Source organism: Oncorhynchus nerka, linkage group LG27, assembly GCF_034236695.1.
Source record: "Oncorhynchus nerka isolate Pitt River linkage group LG27, Oner_Uvic_2.0, whole genome shotgun sequence".
NCBI lineage: Eukaryota > Metazoa > Chordata > Actinopteri > Salmoniformes > Salmonidae > Oncorhynchus > Oncorhynchus nerka.
In genome coordinates, this window is record NC_088422.1 from 97,649,685 (window position 1) to 97,675,923 (window position 26,239).

General features: G+C 35.9%; 1 protein-coding gene across 1 annotated transcript in view; it reads left to right on the forward strand.

The window, feature by feature from the left end:
- Positions 1 to 26,239, forward strand: part of LOC135565137 (long-chain fatty acid transport protein 2-like) — a 36,696-nt gene that overhangs the window by 1,196 nt on the left and 9,261 nt on the right. The window lies entirely within an intron of this gene.

The following is a 26,239-nucleotide window of genomic DNA, read 5'->3' on the forward strand; positions in this document are numbered from 1 at the left end:
CTCCTGTCTCTTATAGAATCTGTTCCACTATGTTCTGATCATGATGTCTCTCCTGTTTCTTATAGAATCTGTTCCACTATGTTCTGATCATGATGTCTCTCTTATAGAATCTGTTTCACTATGTTCTGATCATGATGTCTCTCCTGTCTCTTATAGAATCTGTTTCACTATGTTCTGATCATGATGTCTCTCCTGTCTCTCTTATAGAATCTGTTTCACTATGTTCTGATCATGATGTCTCTCTTATAGAATCTGTTTCACTATGTTCTGATCATGATGTCTCTCTTATAGAAGCTGTTTCACTATGTTCTGATCATGATGTCTCTGTTATAGAATATGTTTCACTATGTTCTGATCATGATGTCTCTCCTGTCTCTTATAGAATCTGTTTCACTATGTTCTGATCATGATGTCTCTCCTGTCTCTTATAGAATCTGTTTCACTATGTTCTGATCATGATGTCTCTGTTATAGAATCTGTTTCACTATGTTCTGATCATGATGTTCTGTTATAGAAGCTGTTTTACCATATGTTCTGATCACGATGTCTCTCCTGTTCCTGTTATAGAATCTGTTTCACTATGTCTTTGATCATGATGTCTCTCCTGTCTCTTATAGAATCTGTTTCACTATGTTCTGATCATGATGTCTTCCTGTCTCTTATAGAATCTGTTCCATCAAGTGTTCTGATCATGATGTTCTCCTGTCTCTTATAGAATCTGTTCCACTATGTTCTGATCATGATGTCTTTCTGTCTCTTATAGAATCTGTTCCACTATGTTCTGATCATGATGTTCTTCCTGTTATAGAATCTGTTCCACTATGTTCTGATCATGATGTCTCTGTTATAGAAGCTGTTCCACTATGTTCTGATCATGATGTTCTCCTGTCTCTTATAGAATCTGTTTCCACTCATGTTCTGATCATGATGTCTCTCCCTTCTCTATATGAATCTGTTCCACTAAGTTCTGATCATGATGTCTCTCCTGTCTCTTATAGAATCAATACTAGATGATGTCTCTCTTATAGAATCTGTTCCACTATGTTCTGACTATGATGTCTCTCTTATAGAATCTGTTTCATCTATGTTCTGATCATGATGTCTCTCTTATAGAATCTGCTTCACTATGTCTCTTATAGAATCTGACAGTGTTCTGATCATGATGTCTCTCTTATAGAATCTGTTTCACATGTTCTGATCATGATGTCTCTCCGTCTCTTATAGAAGCTGTTTCACTATGTTCTGACTCATGATGTCTTCCTGTCTCTTATAGAATCTGTTTCACTCATGTTCTGATCATGATGTCTCTCCTGTCTCTATAGAATCTGTTTCACTATGTTCTGACTATGATGTCTTTCCTGTCTCTCTTTATAGAATCTGTTTCACTATGTTCTGATCATGATGTCCCTCCTGTCTCTTATATAATCTGTTTCACTATGTTCTGACCATGATGTCTCTCCTGTTCTCTTATAGAATCTATTTCACTATGTTCTGATCATTGTCTCTCCTGTCTCTTATAGAATCTGTTACCCTATGTTCTGATCATGATGTTACTCCCTGTCTCTCTTATAGAATCTGTTTCACTATGTTCTGATCATGATGTCTTCCTGTCTCTTATAGAAGCTGTTTCACTAAGTTCTGATCATGATGTCTCTCCTGTCTCTTATAGAATCTGTTTCACTATGTTCTGATCATGATGTCTCTCTTATAGAATCTGTTTCACTATGTTCTGATCATGATGTCTCTCCTGTCTCTTATATAATCTGTTTCACTATGTTCTGATTATGATGTCTCTCTTATAGAATCTGTTCCACTATGTTCTGATCATGATGTCTCTCCTGTCTCTTATAGAATCTGTTTCACTATGTTCTGATCATGATGTTCTCCTGTCTCTTATAGAATCTGTTTCACTATGTTCTGATTATGATGTCTCTCTTATAGAATCTGTTCCACTATGTTCTGATCATGATGTCTCTCCTGTCTCTCTTATAGAATCTGTTCCACTATGTTCTGATCATGATGTCTCTCCTGTCTCTTATAGAAGCTGTTCCACTATGTTCTGATCATGATGTCTTCTCCTGTCTCTTATAGAATCTGTTTCACTATGTTCTGATCATGATGTCTCTGTTATAGAAGCTGTTTCACTATGTTCTGATCACTTATGTCTCTCCTGTCTCTGTTATAGAATCTGTTTCACTATGTTCTGATCATGATGTCTTCCTGTCTCTTATAGAATCTGTTCCACTATGTTCTGATCATGATGTCTCTCCTGTCTCTTATATAATCTGTTCCACTATGTTCTGATCATGATGTCTCTTATAGAATCTGTTTCACTATGTTCTGATATGATGTTCCTGTCTCTTATAGAATCTGTTTCACTATGTTCTGATCATGATGTCTCTCCCTGTCTCTCTTATAGAATCTGTTTCACTATGTTCTGATCATGATGTTCTCCTGTCTCTTATAGAAGCTGTTTCACTAAGTTCTGATCATGATGTCTCTCCTGTCTCTTATAGAATCTGTTTCACTATGTTCTGATCATGATGTCTCTCTTATAGAATCTGTTTCACTATGTTCTGATCATGATGTCTCCTGTCTCTTATATAATCTGTTTCACTATGTTCTGATCACGATGTTTCTCCTGTCTCTTATAGAATCTGTTTCACTATGTTCTGATATGATGTCTCTCCTGTCTCTTATATAATCTGTTTCACTATGTTCTGATCATGATGTCTCTCTTATAGAATCTGTTCCACTATGTTCTGATCATGATGTTCTCCTGTCTCTTATAGAATCTGTTTTATATGTTCTGATCATGATGTCTCTTATAGAATCTGTTTCACTATGTTCTGACTATGATGTCTCTCCTGTTCTATAGAATCTGTTCTCACTATGTTCTGATTATGATGTCTCTCTTATAGAATCTGTTTCACTATGTTCTGATCATGATGTCTCTCTTATAGAATCTGTTTCACTATGTTCTGATCATGATGTCTCTCTTATAGAATCTGTTTCACTATGTTCTGATCATGATGTCTCTCCTGTCTTTATATAAGCTGTTTCACTCATGTTCTGATCATGATGTCTCTTATAGAATCTGTTCCACTATGTTCTGATCATGATGTCTCTCCTGTCTCTTATAGAATCTGTTTCACTATGTTCTGATCATGATGTCTCTCCTGTCTCTTATAGAATCTGTTTCACTATGTTCTGATCATGATGTCTCTCCTGTCTCTTATAGAATCTGTTTCACTAAGTTCTGATCATGATGTCTCTCCTGTCTCTTATATAATCTATTTCACTATGTTCTGATCATGATGTCTTCCTGTCTCTTTATATAATCTGTTTCACTATATGTTCTGATCATGATGTCTCTCCTGTCTCTCTTATAGAATCTGTTTCACTATGTTCTGATCATGATGTCTTCCTGTCTCTTATAGAAGCTTTTAACTAAGTTCTGATCATGATGTCTCTCCTGTCTCTTATAGAATCTGTTTCACTATGTTCTGATCATGATGTCCCTCTTATAGAATCTGTTTCACTATGTTCTGATCATGATGTCTCTCCTGTCTCTTATAGAATCTGTTTCACTATGTTCTGATCATGATGTCTCTCTTATAGAATCTGTTTCACTATGTTCTGATCATGATGTCTCTCCTGTCTCTATAGAATCTGTTTCACTATGTTCTGATCATGATGTCTTCCTGTCTCTTATAGAATCTGTTTCCTTATGTTCTGATCATGATGTAGTCTCTTATAGAATCTGTTTCACTATGTTCTGACTTTATGATGTCTCTCTTATAGAATCTGTTTCACTATGTTCTGATCATGATGTCTCTTTATAGAATCTGTTTCACTATGTTCTGATCATGATGTCTCTCCTGTCTCTTATAGAAGCTGTTTCACTATGTTCTGATCATGATGTCTCTCCCTGTCTCTTATAGAATCTGTTTCACTATGTTCTGATCATGATGTCTCTCCTGTCTCTTATAGAATCTGTTTCACTATGTTCTGATCATGATGTCTCTCCTGTCTCTTATATAATCTGTTTCTTATATGTTCTGACCATGATGTTCTCCTGTCTCTCTTATAGAATCTGTTTCACTATGTTCTGATCATGATGTCTCTCCTGTCTCTCTTAGAAGCTGTTTCACTAAGTTCTGATCATGATGTCTCTCCTGTCTCTTATAGAATCTGTTTCACTATGTTCTGATCATGATGTCTCTCTTATAGAATCTGTTCCACTATGTTCTGATCATGATGTCTCTCCTGTCTCTTATATAATCTGTTTCACTATGTTCTGATCATGATCTTTATAGAATCTGTTTCTTATGTTCTGATCTCTCTCTTATAGAATCTGTTTCACTATGTTCTGATCATGATGTCTCTCCTGTCTCTTATAGAAGCTGTTTAACTAAGTTCTGATCATGATGTCTCTCCTGTCTCTTATAGAATCTGTTTCACTATGTTCTGATCATGATGTCCTCTTATAGAATCTGTTTCACTATGTTCTGATCATGATGTTCTCCTGTCTCTTATAGAATCTGTTTCACTATGTTCTGATCATGATGTCTCTCTTATAGAATCTGTTTCACTATGTTCTGATCATGATGTCTCTCTTATAGAATCTGTTTCACTATGTTCTGATCATGATGTCTCTTATAGAATCTGTTTCACTATGTTCTGATCATGATGTCTCTCCTGTCTCTTATATAATCTGTTTCACTATGTTCTGATTATGATGTCTCTCTTTATAGAATCTGTTCCACTATGTTCTGATCATGATGTCTCTCCTGTCTCTTATAGAATCTGTTTCACTATGTTCTGATCATGATGTCTCTCCTGTCTCTTATAGAATCTGTTTCACTATGTTCTGATTATGATGTCTCTCTTATAGAATCTGTTCCACTATGTTCTGATAATGATGTCTCTCCTGTCTCTTATAGAATCTGTTCCACTATGTTCTGATCATGATGTCTCTCCTGTCTCTTATAGAAGCTGTTCCACTATGTTCTGATCATGATGTCTCTCCTGTCTCTTATAGAATCTGTTTCACTATGTTCTGATCATGATGTCTCTGTTATAGAAGCTGTTTCACTATGTTCTGATTATGATGTCTGTCTCTTATAGAATCTGTTTCACTATGTTCTGATCATGATGTCTCTCCTGTCTCTTATAGAATCTGTTCCACTATGTTCTGATCATGATGTCTCTCCTGTCTCTTATAGAATCTGTTCCACTATGTTCTGATCATGATGTCTCTCTTTATAGAATCTGTTTCACTATGTTCCATGATGTCTCTCCTGTCTCTTATAGAATCTGTTTCACTATGTTCTGATCATGATGTCTCTCCTGTCTCTTATAGAATCTGTTTCACTATGTTCTGATCATGATGTCTCTCCTGTCTCTTATAGAATCTGTTTCACTAAGTTCTGATCATGATGTCTCTCCTGTCTCTTATAGAATCTGTTTCACTATGTTCTGATCATGATGTCTCTCTTATAGAATCTGTTTCACTATGTTCTGATCATGATGTCTCTCCTGTCTCTTATATAATCTGTTTCACTATGTTCTGATCATGATGTTTCTCCTGTCTCTTATAGAATCTGTTTCACTATGTTCTGATCATGATGTCTCCTGTCTCTTATATAATCTGTTTCACTATGTTCTGATCATGATGTCTCTCTTATAGAATCTGTTCCACTATGTTCTGATCATGATGTCTCTCCTGTCTCTTATAGAATCTGTTCTCACTATGTTCTGATCATGATGTCTCTCTTATAGAATCTGTTCCACTATGTTCTGATCATGATGTCTCTCCTGTCTCTTATAGAATCTGTTTCACTATGTTCTGATTATGATGTCTTCTCTTATAGAATCTGTTTCACTATGTTCTGATCATGATGTCTCTTATAGAATCTGTTTCACTATGTTCTGATCATGATGTCTCTCTTATAGAATCTGTTTCACTATGTTCTGATCATGATGTCTCTCCTGTCTCTTATATAAGCTGTTTCACTATGTTCTGATCATGATGTCTCTCTTATAGAATCTGTTCCACTATGTTCTGATCATGATGTCTCTCCTGTCTCTTATAGAATCTGTTTCACTATGTTCTGATCATGATGTCTCTCCTGTCTCTTATAGAATCTGTTTCACTATGTTCTGATCATGATGTCTCTCCTGTCTCTTATAGAATCTGTTTCACTAAGTTCTGATCATGATGTCTCTCCTGTCTCTTATATAATCTGTTTCACTATGTTCTGATCATGATGTCTCTCCTGTCTCTTATATAATCTGTTTCACTATGTTCTGATCATGATGTCTCTCCTCTCTTATAGAATCTGTTTCACTATGTTCTGATCATGATGTCTCTCCTGTCTCTTATAGAAGCTGTTTAACTAAGTTCTGATCATGATGTCTCTCCTGTCTCTTATAGAATCTGTTTCACTATGTTCTGATCATGATGTCCCTCTTATAGAATCTGTTTCACTATGTTCTGATCATGATGTCTCTCCTGTCTCTTATAGAATCTGTTTCACTATGTTCTGATCATGATGTCTCTTATAGAATCTGTTTCACTATGTTCTGATCATGATGTCTCTCCTGTCTCTTATAGAATCTGTTTCACTATGTTCTGATCATGATGTCTCTCCTGTCTCTTTATAGAATCTGTTTCACTATGTTCTGATCATGATGTCTCTTATAGAATCTGTTTCACTATGTTCTGATCATGATGTCCTCTTATAGAATCTGTTTCACTATGTTCTGATCATGATGTCTCTCTTATAGAATCTGTTTCACTATGTTCTGATCATGATGTCTCTCCTGTCTCTTATAGAATCTGTTTCACTATGTTCTGATCATGATGTCTCTCCTCTTATAGAATCTGTTTCACTATGTTCTGATCATGATGTCTCTCCTGTCTCTTATAGAATCTGTTTCACTATGTTCTGATCATGATGTCCCTCCTGTCTCTTATATAATCTGTTTCACTATGTTCTGACCATGATGTCTCTCCTGTCTCTTATAGAATCTGTTTCACTATGTTCTGATCATGATGTCTCTCCTGTCTCTTATAGAAGCTGTTTCACTAAGTTCTGATTGATGTCTCTCCTGTCTCTTATAGAATCTGTTTCACTATGTTCTGATCATGATGTCTCTCTTATAGAATCTGTTTCACTATGTTCTGATCATGATGTCTCTCCTGTCTCTTATATAATCTGTTTCACTATGTTCTGATCATGATGTCTCTTATAGAATCTGTTTCACTATGTTCTGATCATGATGTCTCTCTCTTTATAGAATCTGTTTCACTATGTTCTGATCATGATGTCTCTCCTGTCTCTTATAGAAGCTGTTTAACTAAGTTCTGATCATGATGTCTTCCTGTCGGGTTCTTATAGAATCTGTTTCACTATGTTCTGATCATGATGTCTCTTATAGAATCTGTTTCACTATGTTCTGATCATGATGTCTCTCCTGTCTCTTATAGAATCTGTTTCACTATGTTCTGATCATGATGTCTCTCTTATAGAATCTGTTTCACTATGTTCTGATCATGATGTCTCTCCTGTCTCTTATAGAATCTGTTTCACTATGTTCTGATCATGATGTCTCTCCTGTCTCTTATAGAATCTGTTTCACTATGTTCTGATCATGATGTCTCTCTTATAGAATCTGTTTCACTATGTTCTGATCATGATGTCTCTTATAGAATCTGTTTCACTAGTTCTGATCATGATGTCTCTCTTATAGAATCTGTTTCACTATGTTCTGATCATGATGTCTCTCCTGTCTCTTATAGAAGCTGTTTCACTATGTTCTGATCATGATGTCTCTCCTGTCTCTTATAGAATCTGTTTCACTATGTTCTGATCATGATGTCTCTCCTGTCTCTTATAGAATCTGTTTCACTATGTTCTGATCATGATGTCTCTCCTGTCTCTTATATAATCTGTTTCACTATGTTCTGACCATGATGTCTCTCCTGTCTCTCTTATAGAATCTGTTTCACTATGTTCTGATCATGATGTCTCTCCTGTCTCTTATAGAAGCTGTTTCACTAAGTTCTGATCATGATGTCTCTCCTGTCTCTTATAGAATCTGTTTCACTATGTTCTGATCATGATGTCTCTCTTATAGAATCTGTTTCACTATGTTCTGATCATGATGTCTCTCCTGTCTCTTATATAATCTGTTTCACTATGTTCTGATCATGATGTCTCTCTTATAGAATCTGTTTCACTATGTTCTGATCATGATGTCTCTCTTATAGAATCTGTTTCACTATGTTCATGATGTCTCTCTTTATAGAATCTGTTTCACTATGTTCTGATCATGATGTCTCTCCTGTCTCTTATAGAATCTGTTTCACTATGTTCTGATCATGATGTCTCTCCTGTCTCTTATAGAATCTGTTTCACTATGTTCTGATCATGATGTCTCTCCTGTCTCTTATAGAATCTGTTTCACTATGTTCTGATCATGATGTCTTTCCTGTCTCTTATAGAATCTGTTTCACTATGTTCTGATTATGATGTCTCTCCTGTCTCTTATAGAATCTGTTTCACTATGTTCTGATCATGATGTCTCTCCTGTCTCTTATAGAATCTGTTTCACTATGTTCTGATCATGATGTCTCTCTTATAGAATCTGTTTCACTATGTTCTGATCATGATGTCTCTCCTGTCTCTTATATAATCTGTTTCACTATGTTCTGATTATGATGTCTCTCTTATAGAATCTGTTCCACTATGTTCTGATCATGATGTCTCTCCTGTCTCTTATAGAATCTGTTTCACTATGTTCTGATCATGATGTCTCTCCTGTCTCTTATAGAATCTGTTTCACTATGTTCTGATTATGATGTCTCTCTTATAGAATCTGTTCCACTATGTTCTGATCATGATGTCTCTCCTGTCTCTCTTATAGAATCTGTTCCACTATGTTCTGATCATGATGTCTCTCCTGTCTCTTATAGAAGCTGTTCCACTATGTTCTGATCATGATGTCTCTCCTGTCTCTTATAGAATCTGTTTCACTATGTTCTGATCATGATGTCTCTGTTATAGAATCTGTTTCACTATGTTCTGATCCGATGTCTCTCCTGTCTCTTATAGAATCTGTTTCACTATGTTCTGATCATGATGTCTCTCCTCTCTTATAGAATCTGTTTCACTATGTTCTGATTATGATGTCTCTCTTATAGAATCTGTTCCACTATGTTCTGATCATGATGTCTCTCCTGTCTCTTATAGAATCTGTTCCACTATGTTCTGATCATGATGTCTCTCTTATAGAATCTGTTTCACTATGTTCTGATCATGATGTCTCTCCTGTCTCTTATAGAATCTGTTTCACTATGTTCTGATCATGATGTCTCTCTTATAGAATCTGTTTCACTATGTTCTGATCATGATGTCTCTCCTGTCTCTTATAGAAGCTGTTTCACTAAGTTCTGATCATGATGTCTCTCCTGTCTCTTATAGAATCTGTTTCACTATGTTCTGATCATGATGTCTCTTATAGAATCTGTTTCACTATGTTCTGATCATGATGTCTCTCCTGTCTCTTATAGAATCTGTTTCACTATGTTCTGATCATGATGTCTCTCCTGTCTCTTATAGAATCTGTTTCACTATGTTCTGATCATGATGTCTCTCTTATAGAATCTGTTTCACTATGTTCTGATCATGATGTCTCTCTTATAGAATCTGTTCCACTATGTTCTGATCATGATGTCTCTCCTGTCTCTTATAGAATCTGTTTCACTATGTTCTGATCATGATGTCTCTCTTATAGAATCTGTTTCACTATGTTCTGATCATGATGTCTCTCCTGTCTCTTATAGAATCTGTTTCACTATGTTCTGATTATGATGTCTCTCTTATAGAATCTGTTTCACTATGTTCTGATCATGATGTCTCTCTTATAGAATCTGTTTCACTATGTTCTGATCATGATGTCTCTCTTATAGAATCTGTTTCACTATGTTCTGATCATGATGTCTCTCTTATAGAATCTGTTTCACTATGTTCTGATCATGATGTCTCTCCTGTCTCTTATTTAAGCTGTTTCACTAGGTTCTGATCATGATGTCTCTCCTGTCTCTTATAGAATCTGTTTCACTATGTTCTGATCATGATGTCTCTCCTGTCTCTTATAGAATCTGTTTCACTATGTTCTGATTATGATGTCTCTCTTATAGAATCTGTTCCACTATGTTCTGATCATGATGTCTCTCCTGTCTCTTATAGAATCTGTTTCACTATGTTCTGATCACGATGTCTCTCCTGTCTCTCTTATAGAATCTGTTTCACTATGTTCTGATCATGATGTCTCTCTTATAGAATCTGTTTCACTATGTTCTGATCATGATGTCTCTCTTATAGAATCTGTTTCACTATGTTCTGATCATGATGTCTCTCCTGTCTCTTATAGAAGCTGTTTCACTATGTTCTGATCATGATGTCTCTCCTGTCTCTTATAGAATCTGTTTCACTATGTTCTGATCATGATGTCTCTCCTGTCTCTTATAGAATCTGTTTCACTATGTTCTGATCATGATGTCTCTCCTGTCTCTTATAGAATCTGTTTCACTATGTTCTGATCATGATGTCTTTCCTGTCTCTCTTATAGAATCTGTTTCACTATGTTCTGATCATGATGTCTCTCCTGTCTCTTATATAATCTGTTTCACTATGTTCTGATCATGATGTCTCTCCTGTCTCTTATAGAATCTGTTTCACTATGTTCTGATCATGATGTCTCTCTTATAGAATCTGTTTCACTATGTTCTGATCATGATGTCTCTCCTGTCTCTTATATAATCTGTTTCACTATGTTCTGATTATGATGTCTCTCTTATAGAATCTGTTCCACTATGTTCTGATCATGATGTCTCTCCTGTCTCTTATAGAATCTGTTTCACTATGTTCTGATCATGATGTCTCTCCTGTCTCTTATAGAATCTGTTTCACTATGTTCTGATTATGATGTCTCTCTTATAGAATCTGTTCCACTATGTTCTGATCATGATGTCTCTCCTGTCTCTCTTATAGAATCTGTTCCACTATGTTCTGATCATGATGTCTCTCCTGTCTCTTATAGAAGCTGTTCCACTATGTTCTGATCATGATGTCTCTCCTGTCTCTTATAGAATCTGTTTCACTATGTTCTGATCATGATGTCTCTGTTATAGAAGCTGTTTCACTATGTTCTGATCACGATGTCTCTCCTGTCTCTGTTATAGAAGCTGTTCCACTATGTTCTGATCATGATGTCTCTCCTGTCTCTTATAGAATCTGTTTCATATGTTCTGATTATGATGTTTCTTATAGAATCTGTTCCACTATGTTCTGATCATGATGTCTCTCCTGTCTCTTATAGAATCTGTTCCACTATGTTCTGATCATGATGTCTCTCTTATAGAATCTGTTTCACTATGTTCTGATCATGATGTCTCTCCTGTCTCTTATAGAATCTGTTTCACTATGTTCTGATCATGATGTCTCTCCTGTCTCTTATAGAATCTGTTTCACTATGTTCTGATCATGATGTCTCTCCTGTCTCTTATAGAAGCTGTTTCACTAAGTTCTGATCATGATGTCTCTCCTGTCTCTTATAGAATCTGTTTCACTATGTTCTGATCATGATGTCTCTCCTATCTATGTTCTGATCATGATGAAGAATCTGTTTCACTATGTTCTGATCATGATGTCTCTCTTATAGAATCTGTTTCACTATGTTCTGATCATGATGTCTCTCCTGTCTCTTATAGAAGCTGTTTCACTATGTTCTGATCATGATGTCTCTCCTGTCTCTTATAGAATCTGTTTCACTATGTTCTGATCATGATGTCTCTCCTGTCTCTTATAGAATCTGTTTCACTATGTTCTGATCATGATGTCTCCTGTCTTATAGAATCTGTTTCACTATGTTCTGATCATGATGTCTTTCCTGTCTCTTATAGAATCTGTTTCACTATGTTCTGATCATGATGTCTCTCCTGTCTCTTATAGAATCTGTTTCACTATGTTCTGATCATGATGTCTCTCCTGTCTCTTATAGAATCTGTTTCACTATGTTCTGATTATGATGTCTCTCTTATAGAATCTGTTCCACTATGTTCTGATCATGATGTCCTGTCTCTTATAGAATCTGTTTCACTATGTTCTGATTATGATGTCTCTCTTATAGAATCTGTTTCACTATGTTCTGATCATGATGTCTCTCTTATAGAATCTGTTTCACTATGTTCTGATCATGATGTCTCTCTTATAGAATCTGTTTCACTATGTTCTGATCATGATGTCTCTCTTATAGAATCTGTTTCACTATGTTCTGATCATGATGTCTCTCCTGTCTCTTATAGAATCTGTTTCACTATGTTCTGATCATGATGTCTCTCTTATAGAATCTGTTCCACTATGTTCTGATCATGATGTCTCTCCTGTCTCTTATAGAATCTGTTTCACTATGTTCTGATCATGATGTCTCTCCTGTCTCTTATAGAATCTGTTTCACTATGTTCTGATCATGATGTCTCTCCTGTCTCTTATAGAATCTGTTTCACTATGTTCTGATTATGATGTCTCTCTTATAGAATCTGTTCCACTATGTTCTGATCATGATGTCTCTCCTGTCTCTTATAGAATCTGTTTCACTATGTTCTGATCATGATGTCTCTCCTGTCTCTCTTATAGAATCTGTTTCACTATGTTCTGATCATGATGTCTCTCCTGTCTCTTATAGAATCTGTTTCACTATGTTCTGATCATGATGTCTCTCTTATAGAATCTGTTTCACTATGTTCTGATCATGATCATAGAATCTGTTTCACTATGTTCTCATGATGTCTCTCTTATAGAATCTGTTTCACTATGTTCTGATCATGATGTCTCTCCTGTCTCTTATAGAATCTGTTTCACTATGTTCTGATCATGATGTCTCTCCTGTCTCTTATAGAATCTGTTTCACTATGTTCTGATCATGATGTCTCTTATAGAATCTGTTTCACTATGTTCTGATCATGATGTCTCTCCTGTCTCTTATAGAATCTGTTTCACTATGTTCTGATCATGATGTCTTTCCTGTCTCTCTTATAGAATCTGTTTCACTATGTTCTGATCATGATGTCTCTCCTGTCTCTTATAGAATCTGTTTCACTATGTTCTGATCATGATGTCTCTCCTGTCTCTTATAGAATCTGTTTCACTATGTTCTGATCATGATGTCTCTCTTATAGAATCTGTTTCACTATGTTCTGATCATGATGTCTCTCCTGTCTCTTATATAATCTGTTTCACTATGTTCTGATTATGATGTCTCTCTTATAGAATCTGTTCCACTATGTTCTGATCATGATGTCTCTCCTGTCTCTTATAGAATCTGTTTCACTATGTTCTGATCATGATGTCTCTCCTGTCTCTTATAGAATCTGTTTCACTATGTTCTGATTATGATGTCTCTCTTATAGAATCTGTTCCACTATGTTCTGATCATGATGTCTCTCCTGTCTCTCTTATAGAATCTGTTCCACTATGTTCTGATCATGATGTCTCTCCTGTCTCTTATAGAAGCTGTTCCACTATGTTCTGATCATGATGTCTCTCCTGTCTCTTATAGAATCTGTTTCTGACTGATGTCTCTGTTATAGAAGCTGTTTCACTATGTTCTGATGATGTCTCTCCTGTCTCTTATAGAATCTGTTTCACTATGTTCTGATCATGATGTCTCTCCTGTCTCTGTTATAGAAGCTGTTCCACTATGTTCTGATCATGATGTCTCTCCTGTCTCTTATAGAATCTGTTTCACTATGTTCTGATTATGATGTCCTCTCTTATAGAATCTGTTCCACTATGTTCTGATCATGATGTCTCTCCTGTCTCTTATAGAATCTGTTTCACTATGTTCTGATCATGATGTCTCTTATAGAATCTGTTTCACTATGTTCTGATCATGATGTCTCTCCTGTCTCTTATAGAATCTGTTTCACTATGTTCTGATCATGATGTCTCTCCTGTCTCTCTTATAGAATCTGTTTCACTATGTTCTGATCATGATGTCTCTCCTGTCTCTTATAGAATCTGTTTCACTATGTTCTGATCATGATGTCTCTCCTGTCTCTTATAGAATCTGTTTCACTATGTTCTGATCATGATGTCTCTCTTATAGAATCTGTTTCACTATGTTCTGATCATGATGTCTCTCTTATAGAATCTGTTTCTATGTTCTGATCATGATGTCTCTCTTATAGAATCTGTTTCACTATGTTCTGATCATGATGTCTCTCCTGTCTCTTATAGAAGCTGTTTCACTATGTTCTGATCATGATGTCTCTCCTGTCTCTCTTATAGAATCTGTTTCACTATGTTCTGATCATGATGTCTCTCCTGTCTCTTATAGAATCTGTTTCACTATGTTCTGATCATGATGTCTCTCCTGTCTCTTATAGAATCTGTTTCACTATGTTCTGATCATGATGTCTCTCCTGTCTCTTATAGAATCTGTTTCACTATGTTCTGATCATGATGTCTCTTATAGAATCTGTTTCACTATGTTCTGATCATGATGTCTCTCTTATAGAATCTGTTCATGACTTATAGAATCTGTTTCACTATGTTCTGATCATGATGTCTCTCCTGTCTCTTATAGAATCTGTTTCACTATGTTCTGATCATGATGTCTGTCTCTTATAGAATCTGTTTCACTATGTTCTGATCATGATGTCTCTCCTGTCTCTTATATAATCTGTTTCACTATGTTCTGATCACGATGTCTCTCCTGTCTCTTATAGAATCTGTTTTACTATGTTCTGATCATGATGTCTCTCCTGTCTCTTATAGAATCTGTTTCACTATGTTCTGATCATGATGTCTCTCTTATAGAATCTGTTTCACTATGTTCTGATCATGATGTCTCTCCTGTCTCTTATAGAATCTGTTTCACTATGTTCTGATCATGATGTCTCTCCTGTCTCTCTTATAGAATCTGTTTCACTATGTTCTGATCATGATGTCTCTCTTATAGAATCTGTTCCACTATGTTCTGATCATGATGTCTCTCCTGTCTCTTATAGAATCTGTTTCACTATGTTCTGATCATGATGTCTCTCTTATAGAATCTGTTTCACTATGTTCTGATCATGATGTCTCTCCTGTCTCTTATAGAATCTGTTTCACTATGTTCTGATCATGATGTCTCTCCTGTCTCTCTTATAGAATCTGTTTCACTATGTTCTGATCATGATGTCTCTCCTGTCTCTTATAGAATCTGTTTCACTATGTTCTGATCATGATGTCTCTCCTGTCTCTTATAGAATCTGTGATGTCACTATGTTCTGATCATGATGTCTCTCCTGTCTCTTATAGAATCTGTTTCACTATGTTCTGATCATGATGTCTCTCCTGTCTCTTATAGAATCTGTTTCACTATGTTCTGATCATGATGTCTCTCCTGTCTCTTATAGAATCTGTTTCACTATGTTCTGATCATGATGTCTCTTATAGAATCTGTTCCACTATGTTCTGATCATGATGATGTCTCTCCTGTCTCTTATAGAATCTGTTTCACTATGTTCTGATCATGATGTCTCTCCTGTCTCTTATAGAATCTGTTTCACTATGTTCTGATCATGATGTCCTGTCTCTTATAGAATCTGTTTCACTATGTTCTGATCATGATGTCTCTCTTATAGAATCTGTTTCACTATGTTCTGATCATGATGTCTCCTGTCTCTTATAGAATGTTCTGATCATGATGTCTCACTTATAGAATCTGTTTCACTATGTTCTGATCATGATGTCTCTCCTGTCTCTTATAGAATCTGTTTCACTATGTTCTGATCATGATGTCTCTCCTGTCTCTTATAGAATCTGTTTCACTATGTTCTGATCATGATGTCTCTCTGTCTCTTATAGAATCTGTTTCACTATGTTCCATGATGTCTTTCTCTTATAGAATCTGTTTCACTATGTTCTGATCATGATGTCTCTCCTGTCTCTTATAGAATCTGTTTCACTATGTTCTGATCATGATGTCTCTCCTGTCTCTTATAGAATCTGTTTCACTATGTTCTGATCATGATGTCTCTCTTATAGAATCTGTTTCACTATGTTCTGATCATGATGTCTCTCCTGTCTCTTATAGAATCTGTTTCACTATGTTCTGATTATGATGTCTCTCTTATAGAATCTGTTCCACTATGTTCTGATCATGATGTCTCTCCTGTCTCTTATAGAATCTGTTTCACTATGTTCTGATCATGATGTCTCTCCTGTCTCTTATAGAATCTGTTTCACTATGTTCTGATTATGATGTCTCTCTTATAGAATCTGTTCCACTATGTTCTGATCATGATGTCTCTCCTGTCTCTTATAGAATCTGTTCCACTATGTTCTGATCATGATGTCTCTCCTGTCTCTTATAGAAGCTGTTCCACTATGTTCTGATCATGATGTCTCTCCTGTCTCTTATAGAATCTGTTTCACTATGTTCTGATCATGATGTCTCTGTTATAGAAGCTGTTTCACTATGTTCTGATCACGATGTCTCTCCTGTCTCTGTTATAGAAGCTGTTCCACTATGTTCTGATCATGATGTCTCTCCTGTCTCTTATAGAATCTGTTTCACTATGTTCTGATTATGATGTCTCTCTTATAGAATCTGTTCCACTATGTTCTGATCATGATGTCTCTCCTGTCTCTTATAGAATCTGTTCCACTATGTTCTGATCATGATGTCCTGTCTCTTATAGAATCTGTTTCACTATGTTCTGATCATGATGTCTCTCCTGTCTCTTATAGAATCTGTTTCACTATGTTCTGATCATGATGTCTCTCCTGTCTCTCTTATAGAATCTGTTTCACTATGTTCTGATCATGATGTCTCTCCTGTCTCTTATAGAATCTGTTTCACTATGTTCTGATCATGATGTCTCTCCTGTCTCTCTTATAGAATCTGTTTCACTATGTTCTGATCATGATGTCTCTCTTATAGAATCTGTTTCACTATGTTCTGATCATGATGTCTCTCCTGTCTCTTATAGAATCTGTTTCACTATGTTCTGATCATGATGTCTCTCCTGTCTCTTATAGAATCTGTTTCACTATGTTCTGATCATGATGTATCTCCTGTCTCTTATAGAATCTGTTTCACTATGTTCTGATCATGATGTCTCTCTTATAGAATCTGTTTCACTATGTTCTGATCATGATGTCTCTATGTTCCTGTCTCTTATAGAATCTGTTTCACTATGTTCTGATCATGATGTCCTGTCTCTTATAGAATCTGTTTCACTATGTTCTGATCATGATGTCTCTCCTGTCTCTTATAGAATCTGTTTCACTATGTTCTGATTATGATGTCTCTCTTATAGAATCTGTTTCACTATGTTCTGATCATGATGTCTCTCCTGTCTCTTATAGAATCTGTTTCACTATGTTCTGATTATGATGTCTCTCTTATAGAATCTGTTCCACTATGTTCTGATCATGATGTCCTGTCTCTTATAGAATCTGATGTTCTGATTATGATGTCTCTTATAGAATCTGTTTCACTATGTTCTGATCATGATGTCTGTCTCTTATAGAATCTGTTTCACTATGTTCTGATCATGATGTCTCTGTCTCTTATAGAAGCTGTTTCACTATGTTCTGATCATGATGTCTCTCCTGTCTCTTATAGAATCTGTTTCACTATGTTCTGATCATGATGTCTCTCCTGTCTCTTATAGAATCTGTTTCACTATGTTCTGATTATGATGTCTCTCTCTCTTATAGAATCTGTTCCACTATGTTCTGATCATGATGTCTCTCCTGTCTCTTATAGAATCTGTTTCACTATGTTCTGATCATGATGTCTCTCTTATAGAATCTGTTTCACTATGTTCTGATCATGATGTCTCTCCTGTCTCTTATAGAATCTGTTTCACTATGTTCTGATCATGATGTCTCTTATAGAATCTGTTTCACTATGTTCTGATCATGATGTCTCTCTTATAGAATCTGTTTCACTATGTTCTGATCATGATGTCTCTCCTGTCTCTTATAGAATCTGTTTCACTATGTTCTGATCATGATGTCTCTCCTGTCTCTTATAGAATCTGTTTCACTATGTTCTGATCATGATGTCTTTCCTGTCTCTTATAGAATCTGTTTCACTATGTTCTGATCATGATGTCTCTCTTATAGAATCTGTTTCACTATGTTCTGATCATGATGTCTCTCCTGTCTCTTATAGAATCTGTTTCACTATGTTCTGATCATGATGTCTCTCTTATAGAATCTGTTTCACTATGTTCTGATCATGATGTCTCTCCTGTCTCTTATAGAATCTGTTTCACTATGTTCTGATCATGATGTTCTCTTATAGAATCTGTTTCTATGTTCTGATCATGATGTCTCTCCTGTCTCTTATAGAATCTGTTTCACTATGTTCTGATCATGATGTCTCTCTCTTATAGAATCTGTTTCACTATGTTCTGATCATGATGTCTCTCTTATAGAATCTGTTTCACTATGTTCTGATCATGATGTCTCTCCTGTCTCTTATATAATCTGTTTCACTATGTTCTGATTATGATGTCTCTCTTATAGAATCTGTTCCACTATGTTCTGATCATGATGTCTCTCCTGTCTCTTATAGAATCTGTTTCACTATGTTCTGATCATGATGTCTCTCCTGTCTCTTATAGAATCTGTTTCACTATGTTCTGATTATGATGTCTCTCTTATAGAATCTGTTCCACTATGTTCTGATCATGATGTCTCTCCTGTCTCTCTTATAGAATCTGTTCCACTATGTTCTGATCATGATGTCTCTCCTGTCTCTTATAGAAGCTGTTCCACTATGTTCTGATCATGATGTCTCTCCTGTCTCTTATAGAATCTGTTTCACTATGTTCTGATCATGATGTCTCTGTTATAGAAGCTGTTTCACTATGTTCTGATCACGATGTCTCTCCTGTCTCTGTTATAGAAGCTGTTTCACTATGTTCTGATCATGATGTCTCTCCTGTCTCTTATAGAATCTGTTTCACTATGTTCTGATTATGATGTCTCTCTTATAGAATCTGTTCACTATGTTCTGATGTCTCTCCTGTCTCTTATAGAATCTGATGTTCTCTCCTGTCTCTCTTATAGAATCTGTTCCACTATGTTCTGATCATGATGTCTCTCCTGTCTCTTATAGAATCTGTTTCACTATGTTCTGATCATGATGTCTCTCCTGTCTCTTATAGAATCTGTTTCACTATGTTCTGATCATGATGTCTCCTGTCTCTTATAGAATCTGTTTCACTATGTTCTGATCATGATGTCTCTCCTGTCTCTTATAGAATCTGTTTCACTATGTTCTGATCATGATGTCTCTCCTGTCTCTTATAGAATCTGTTTCACTATGTTCTGATCATGATGTCTCCTGTCTCTTATAGAATCTGTTTCACTATGTTCTGATATGATGTCTCTCTTATAGAATCTGTTCCACTATGTTCTGATCATGATGTCTCTCCTGTCTCTTATAGAATCTGTTTCACTATGTTCTGATCATGATGTCTCTCTTATAGAATCTGTTTCACTATGTTCTGATCATGATGTCTCTCCTGTCTCTTATAGAATCTGTTTCACTATGTTCTGATGTCTCTCATAGAATCTGTCTTCCTGTCTCTTATAGAATCTGTTTCACTATGTTCTGATCATGATGTCTCTCTCCTGTCTCTTATAGAATCTGTTTCACTATGTTCTGATCATGATGTCTCTCCTGTCTCTTATAGAATCTGTTTCACTATGTTCTGATCATGATGTCTCTCTTATAGAATCTGTTTCACTATGTTCTGATCATGATGTCTCTCCTGTCTCTTATAGAATCTGTTTCACTATGTTCTGATCATGATGTCTCTCCTGTCTCTTATAGAATCTGTTTCTATGTTCTGATTATGATGTCTCTCTTATAGAATCTGTTTCACTATGTTCTGATCATGATGTCTCTCCTGTCTCTTATAGAATCTGTTTCACTATGTTCTGATCATGATGTCTGTCTCTCTATGTTCTGATAGATGTCTCCTTTCTTATAGTTCTGTTTCACTGATGTTCTGATCATGATGTCTCTTATAGAATCTGTTTCACTATGTTCTGATCATGATGTCTCTCCTGTCTCTTATAGAATCTGTTTCACTATGTTCTGATCATGATGTCTCTGTCTCTTATAGAATCTGTTCACTATGTTCTGATCATGATGTCTCTCCTGTCTCTTATAGAATCTGTTTCACTATGTTCTGATCATGATGTCTCTCCTGTCTCTTATAGAATCTGTTTCACTATGTTCTGATCATGATGTCTCTCCTGTCTCTTATAGAATCTGTTTCACTATGTTCTGATCATGATGTCTCTCTTATAGAATCTGTTTCACTATGTTCTGATCATGATGTCTCTCCTGTCTCTTATAGAATCTGTTTCACTATGTTCTGATCATGATGTCTCTCTTATAGAATCTGTTTCTATGTTCTGATCATGATGTCTCTCTCTCTTATAGAATCTGTTTCACTATGTTCTGATCATGATGTCTCTCTTATAGAATCTGTTTCACTATGTTCTGATCATGATGTCTCTCCTGTCTCTTATAGAATCTGTTTCACTATGTTCTGATCATGATGTCTCTCCTGTCTCTTATAGAATCTGTTTCACTATGTTCTGATCATGATGTCTCTCCTGTCTCTTATAGAATCTGTTTCACTATGTTCTGATCATGATGTCTCTCCTGTCTCTTATAGAATCTGTTTCACTATGTTCTGATCATGATGTCTTTCCTGTCTCTCTTATAGAATCTGTTTCACTATGTTCTGATCATGATGTCTCTCCTGTCTCTTATATAATCTGTTTCACTATGTTCTGATCATGATGTCTCTCCTGTCTCTTATAGAATCTGTTTCACTATGTTCTGATCATGATGTCTCTCTTATAGAATCTGTTTCACTATGTTCTGATCATGATGTCTCTCCTGTCTATGTTCTTATAGAATCTGTTCCACTATGTTCTGATCATGATGTCTCTCCTGTCTCTTATAGAATCTGTTTCACTATGTTCTGATCATGATGTCTCTCCTGTCTCTTATAGAATCTGTTTCACTATGTTCTGATTATGATGTCTCTCTTATAGAATCTGTTCCACTATGTTCTGATCATGATGTCTCTCCTGTCTCTCTTATAGAATCTGTTCCACTATGTTCTGATCATGATGTCTCTCCTGTCTCTTATAGAATCTGTTTCACTATGTTCTGATCATGATGTCTCTCCTGTCTCTTATAGAATCTGTTTCACTATGTTCTGATCATGATGTCTCTGTTATAGAAGCTGTTTCACTATGTTCTGATCATGATGTCTCTCCTGTCTCTGTTATAGAATCTGTTCCACTATGTTCTGATCATGATGTCTCTCCTGTCTCTTATAGAATCTGTTTCACTATGTTCTGATTATGATGTCTCTCTTATAGAATCTGTTCCACTATGTTCTGATCATGATGTCTCTCCTGTCTCTTATAGAATCTGTTCCACTATGTTCTGATCATGATGTCTCTTATAGAATCTGTTTCACTATGTTCTGATCATGATGTCTCTCCTGTCTCTTATAGAATCTGTTTCACTATGTTCTGATCATGATGTCTCTCCTGTCTCTCTTATAGAATCTGTTTCACTATGTTCTGATCATGATGTCTCTCCTGTCTCTTATAGAATCTGTTTCACTATGTTCTGATCATGATGTCTCTCCTGTCTCTTATAGAATCTGTTTCACTATGTTCTGATCATGATGTCTCTCTTATAGAATCTGTTTCACTATGTTCTGATCATGATGTCTGTCTCTTATAGAATCTGTTTCACTATGTTCATGATGTCTTATAGAATCTGTTTCACTATGTTCTGATCATGATGTCTCTCCTGTCTCTTATAGAAGCTGTTTCACTATGTTCTGATCATGATGTCTCTCCTGTCTCTTATAGAATCTGTTTCACTATGTTCTGATCATGATGTCTCTCCTGTCTCTTATAGAATCTGTTTCACTATGTTCTGATCATGATGTCTCTCCTGTCTCTTATAGAATCTGTTTCACTATGTTCTGATCATGATGTCTTTCCTGTCTCTCTTATAGAATCTGTTTCACTATGTTCTGATCATGATGTCTCTCCTGTCTCTTATATAATCTGTTTCACTATGTTCTGATCATGATGTCTCTCCTGTCTCTTATAGAATCTGTTTCACTATGTTCTGATCATGATGTCTCTCTTATAGAATCTGTTTCACTATGTTCTGATCATGATGTCTCTCCTGTCTCTTATATAATCTGTTTCACTATGTTCTGATTATGATGTCTCTCTTATAGAATCTGTTCCACTATGTTCTGATCATGATGTCTCTCTGTCTCTTATAGAATCTGTTTCACTATGTTCTGATCATGATGTCTCTCCTGTCTCTTATAGAATCTGTTTCACTATGTTCTGATCATGATGTCTCTCTTATAGAATCTGTTCCACTATGTTCTGATCATGATGTCTCTCCTGTCTCTCTTATAGAATCTGTTTCACTATGTTCTGATCATGATGTCTCTCCTGTCTCTTATAGAATCTGTTCCACTATGTTCTGATCATGATGTCTCTCCTGTCTCTTATAGAATCTGTTTCACTATGTTCTGATCATGATGTCTCCTGTCTCTCTTATAGAATCTGTTTCACTATGTTCTGATCATGATGTCTCTCCTGTCTCTTATAGAATCTGTTTCACTATGTTCTGATCATGATGTCTCTCTTATAGAATCTGTTTCACTATGTTCTGATCATGATGTCTCTCCTGTCTCTTATAGAATCTGTTTCACTATGTTCTGATCTGATGTCTCTTATAGAATCTGTTTCACTATGATGTCTCTCTTATAGAATCTGTTCCACTATGTTCTGATCATGATGTCTCTCTTATAGAATCTGTTTCACTATGTTCTGATCATGATGTATCTCCTCTTTAGAATCTGTTTCCACTATGTTCTGATCATGATGTCTCTCCTGTCTCTTATAGAATCTGTTTCACTATGTTCTGATCATGATGTCTCTCCTGTCTCTTATAGAATCTGTTTCACTATGTTCTGATCATGATGTCTCTCCTGTCTCTTATAGAATCTGTTTCACTATGTTCTGATCATGATGTCTCTCCTGTCTCTTATAGAATCTGTTTCACTATGTTCTGATCATGATGTCTCTCCTGTCTCTTATAGAATCTGTTCACTATGTTCTGATCATGATGTCTCTCCTGTCTCTTATAGAATCTGTTTCACTATGTTCTGATCATGATGTCTCTTATCTTATAGAATGTCTCTCCTGTCTCTTATGTGTTTCACTATGTTCTGATCATGATGTCTCTCCTGTAATCTGTTTCACTATGTTCTGATTATGATGTCTCTCTGTTATAGAATCTAGAATCTGTTTCACTATGTTCTGATCATGATGTCTCTCCTGTCTCTTATAGAATCTGTTTATGTTCTGATCATGATCTCCTGTCTCTTATAGAATCTGTTTCACTATGTTCTGATCATGATGTCTCTCCTCTCTTATAGAATCTGTTTCACTATGTTCTGATCATGATGTCTCTCCTGTCTCTTATAGAATCTGTTTCACTATGTTCTGATCATGATGTCTCTCTTATAGAATCTGTTTCACTATGTTCTGATCATGATGTCTCTCCTGTCTCTGATGTCTATGTTCCATGATGTCTCTCCTGTCTCTTATAGAATCTGTTTCACTATGTTCTGATCATGATGTCTGTCTCTTATAGAATCTGTTTCACTATGTTCTGATCATGATGTCTCTCCTGTCTCTTATAGAATCTGTTTCACTATGTTCTGATCATGATGTCTTTCCTGTCTCTCTTATAGAATCTGTTTCACTATGTTCTGATCATGATGTCTCTCCTGTCTCTTATAGAATCTGTTTCACTATGTTCTGATCATGATGTCTCTCCTGTCTCTTGTAGAATCTGTTTCACTATGTTCTGATCATGATGTCTCTCTTATAGAATCTGTTTCACTATGTTCTGATCATGATGTCTCTCCTGTCTCTTATATAATCTGTTTCACTATGTTCTGATTATGATGTCTCTCTTATAGAATCTGTTCCACTATGTTCTGATCATGATGTCTCTCCTGTCTCTTATAGAATCTGTTTCACTATGTTCTGATCATGATGTCTCTCCTGTCTCTTATAGAATCTGTTTCACTATGTTCTGATTATGATGTCTCTCTTATAGAATCTGTTCCACTATGTTCTGATCATGATGTCTCTCCTGTCTCTCTTATAGAATCTGTTCCACTATGTTCTGATCATGATGTCTCTCCTGTCTTATAGAAGCTGTTCCACTATGTTCTGATCATGATGTCTCTCCTGTCTCTTATAGAATCTGTTTCACTATGTTCTGATCATGATGTCTCTCCTGTCTCTCTTATAGAATCTGTTTCACTATGTTCTGATCATGATGTCTCTCCTGTCTCTTATAGAAGCTGTTTCACTATGTTCTGATCATGATGTCTCTCCTGTCTCTTATAGAATCTGTTTCACTATGTTCTGATCATGATGTCTCTCTTATAGAATCTGTTTCACTATGTTCTGATCATGATGTCTCTCCTGTCTCTTATAGAATCTGTTTCACTATGTTCTGATCATGATGTCTCTCTTATAGAATCTGTTTCACTATGTTCTTATATGTCTCTCTTATAGAATCTGTTTCACTATGTTCTGATCATGATGTCTCTCTTATAGAATCTGTTTCACTATGTTCTGATCATGATGTCTTTCCTGTCTCTTATAGAAGCTGTTTCACTATGTTCTGATCATGATGTCTCTCCTGTCTCTTATAGAATCTGTTTCACTATGTTCTGATCATGATGTCTCTCCTGTCTCTTATAGAATCTGTTTCACTATGTTCTGATCATGATGTCTCTCCTGTCTCTTATAGAATCTGTTTCACTATGTTCTGATCATGATGTCTTTCCTGTCTCTCTTATAGAATCTGTTTCACTATGTTCTGATCATGATGTCTCTCCTGTCTCTTATAGAATCTGTTTCACTATGTTCTGATTATGATGTCTCTCTTATAGAATCTGTTCCACTATGTTCTGATCATGATGTCTCTCCTGTCTCTCTTATAGAATCTGTTCCACTATGTTCTGATCATGATGTCTCTCCTGTCTCTTATAGAAGCTGTTCCACTATGTTCTGATCATGATGTCTCTCCTGTCTCTTATAGAATCTGTTTCACTATGTTCTGATCATGATGTCTCTGTTATAGAAGCTGTTTCACTATGTTCTGATCACGATGTCTCTCCTGTCTCTGTTATAGAAGCTGTTCCACTATGTTCTGATCATGATGTCTCTCCTGTCTCTTATATAATCTGTTTCACTATGTTCTGATTATGATGTCTCTCTTATAGAATCTGTTCCACTATGTTCTGATCATGATGTCTCTCCTGTCTCTTATAGAATCTGTTCCACTATGTTCTGATCATGATGTCTCTCTTATAGAATCTGTTTCACTATGTTCTGATCATGATGTCTCTCCTGTCTCTTATAGAATCTGTTTCACTATGTTCTGATCATGATGTCTCTCCTGTCTCTCTTATAGAATCTGTTTCACTATGTTCTGATCATGATGTCTCTCCTGTCTCTTATAGAAGCTGTTTCACTAAGTTCTGATCATGATGTCTCTCCTGTCTCTTATAGAATCTGTTTCACTATGTTCTGATCATGATGTCTCTCTTATAGAATCTGTTTCACTATGTTCTGATCATGATGTCTCTCTTATAGAATCTGTTTCACTATGTTCTGATCATGATGTCTCTCTTATAGAATCTGTTTCACTATGTTCTGATCATGATGTCTCTCCTGTCTCTTATAGAAGCTGTTTCACTATGTTCTGATCATGATGTCTCTCCTGTCTCTTATAGAATCTGTTTCACTATGTTCTGATCATGATGTCTCTCCTGTCTCTTATAGAATCTGTTTCACTATGTTCTGATCATGATGTCTCTCCTGTCTCTTATAGAATCTGTTTCACTATGTTCTGATCATGATGTCTTTCCTGTCTCTCTTATAGAATCTGTTTCACTATGTTCTGATCATGATGTCTCTCCTGTCTCTTATATAATCTGTTTCACTATGTTCTGATCATGATGTCTCTCCTGTCTCTTGTAGAATCTGTTTCACTATGTTCT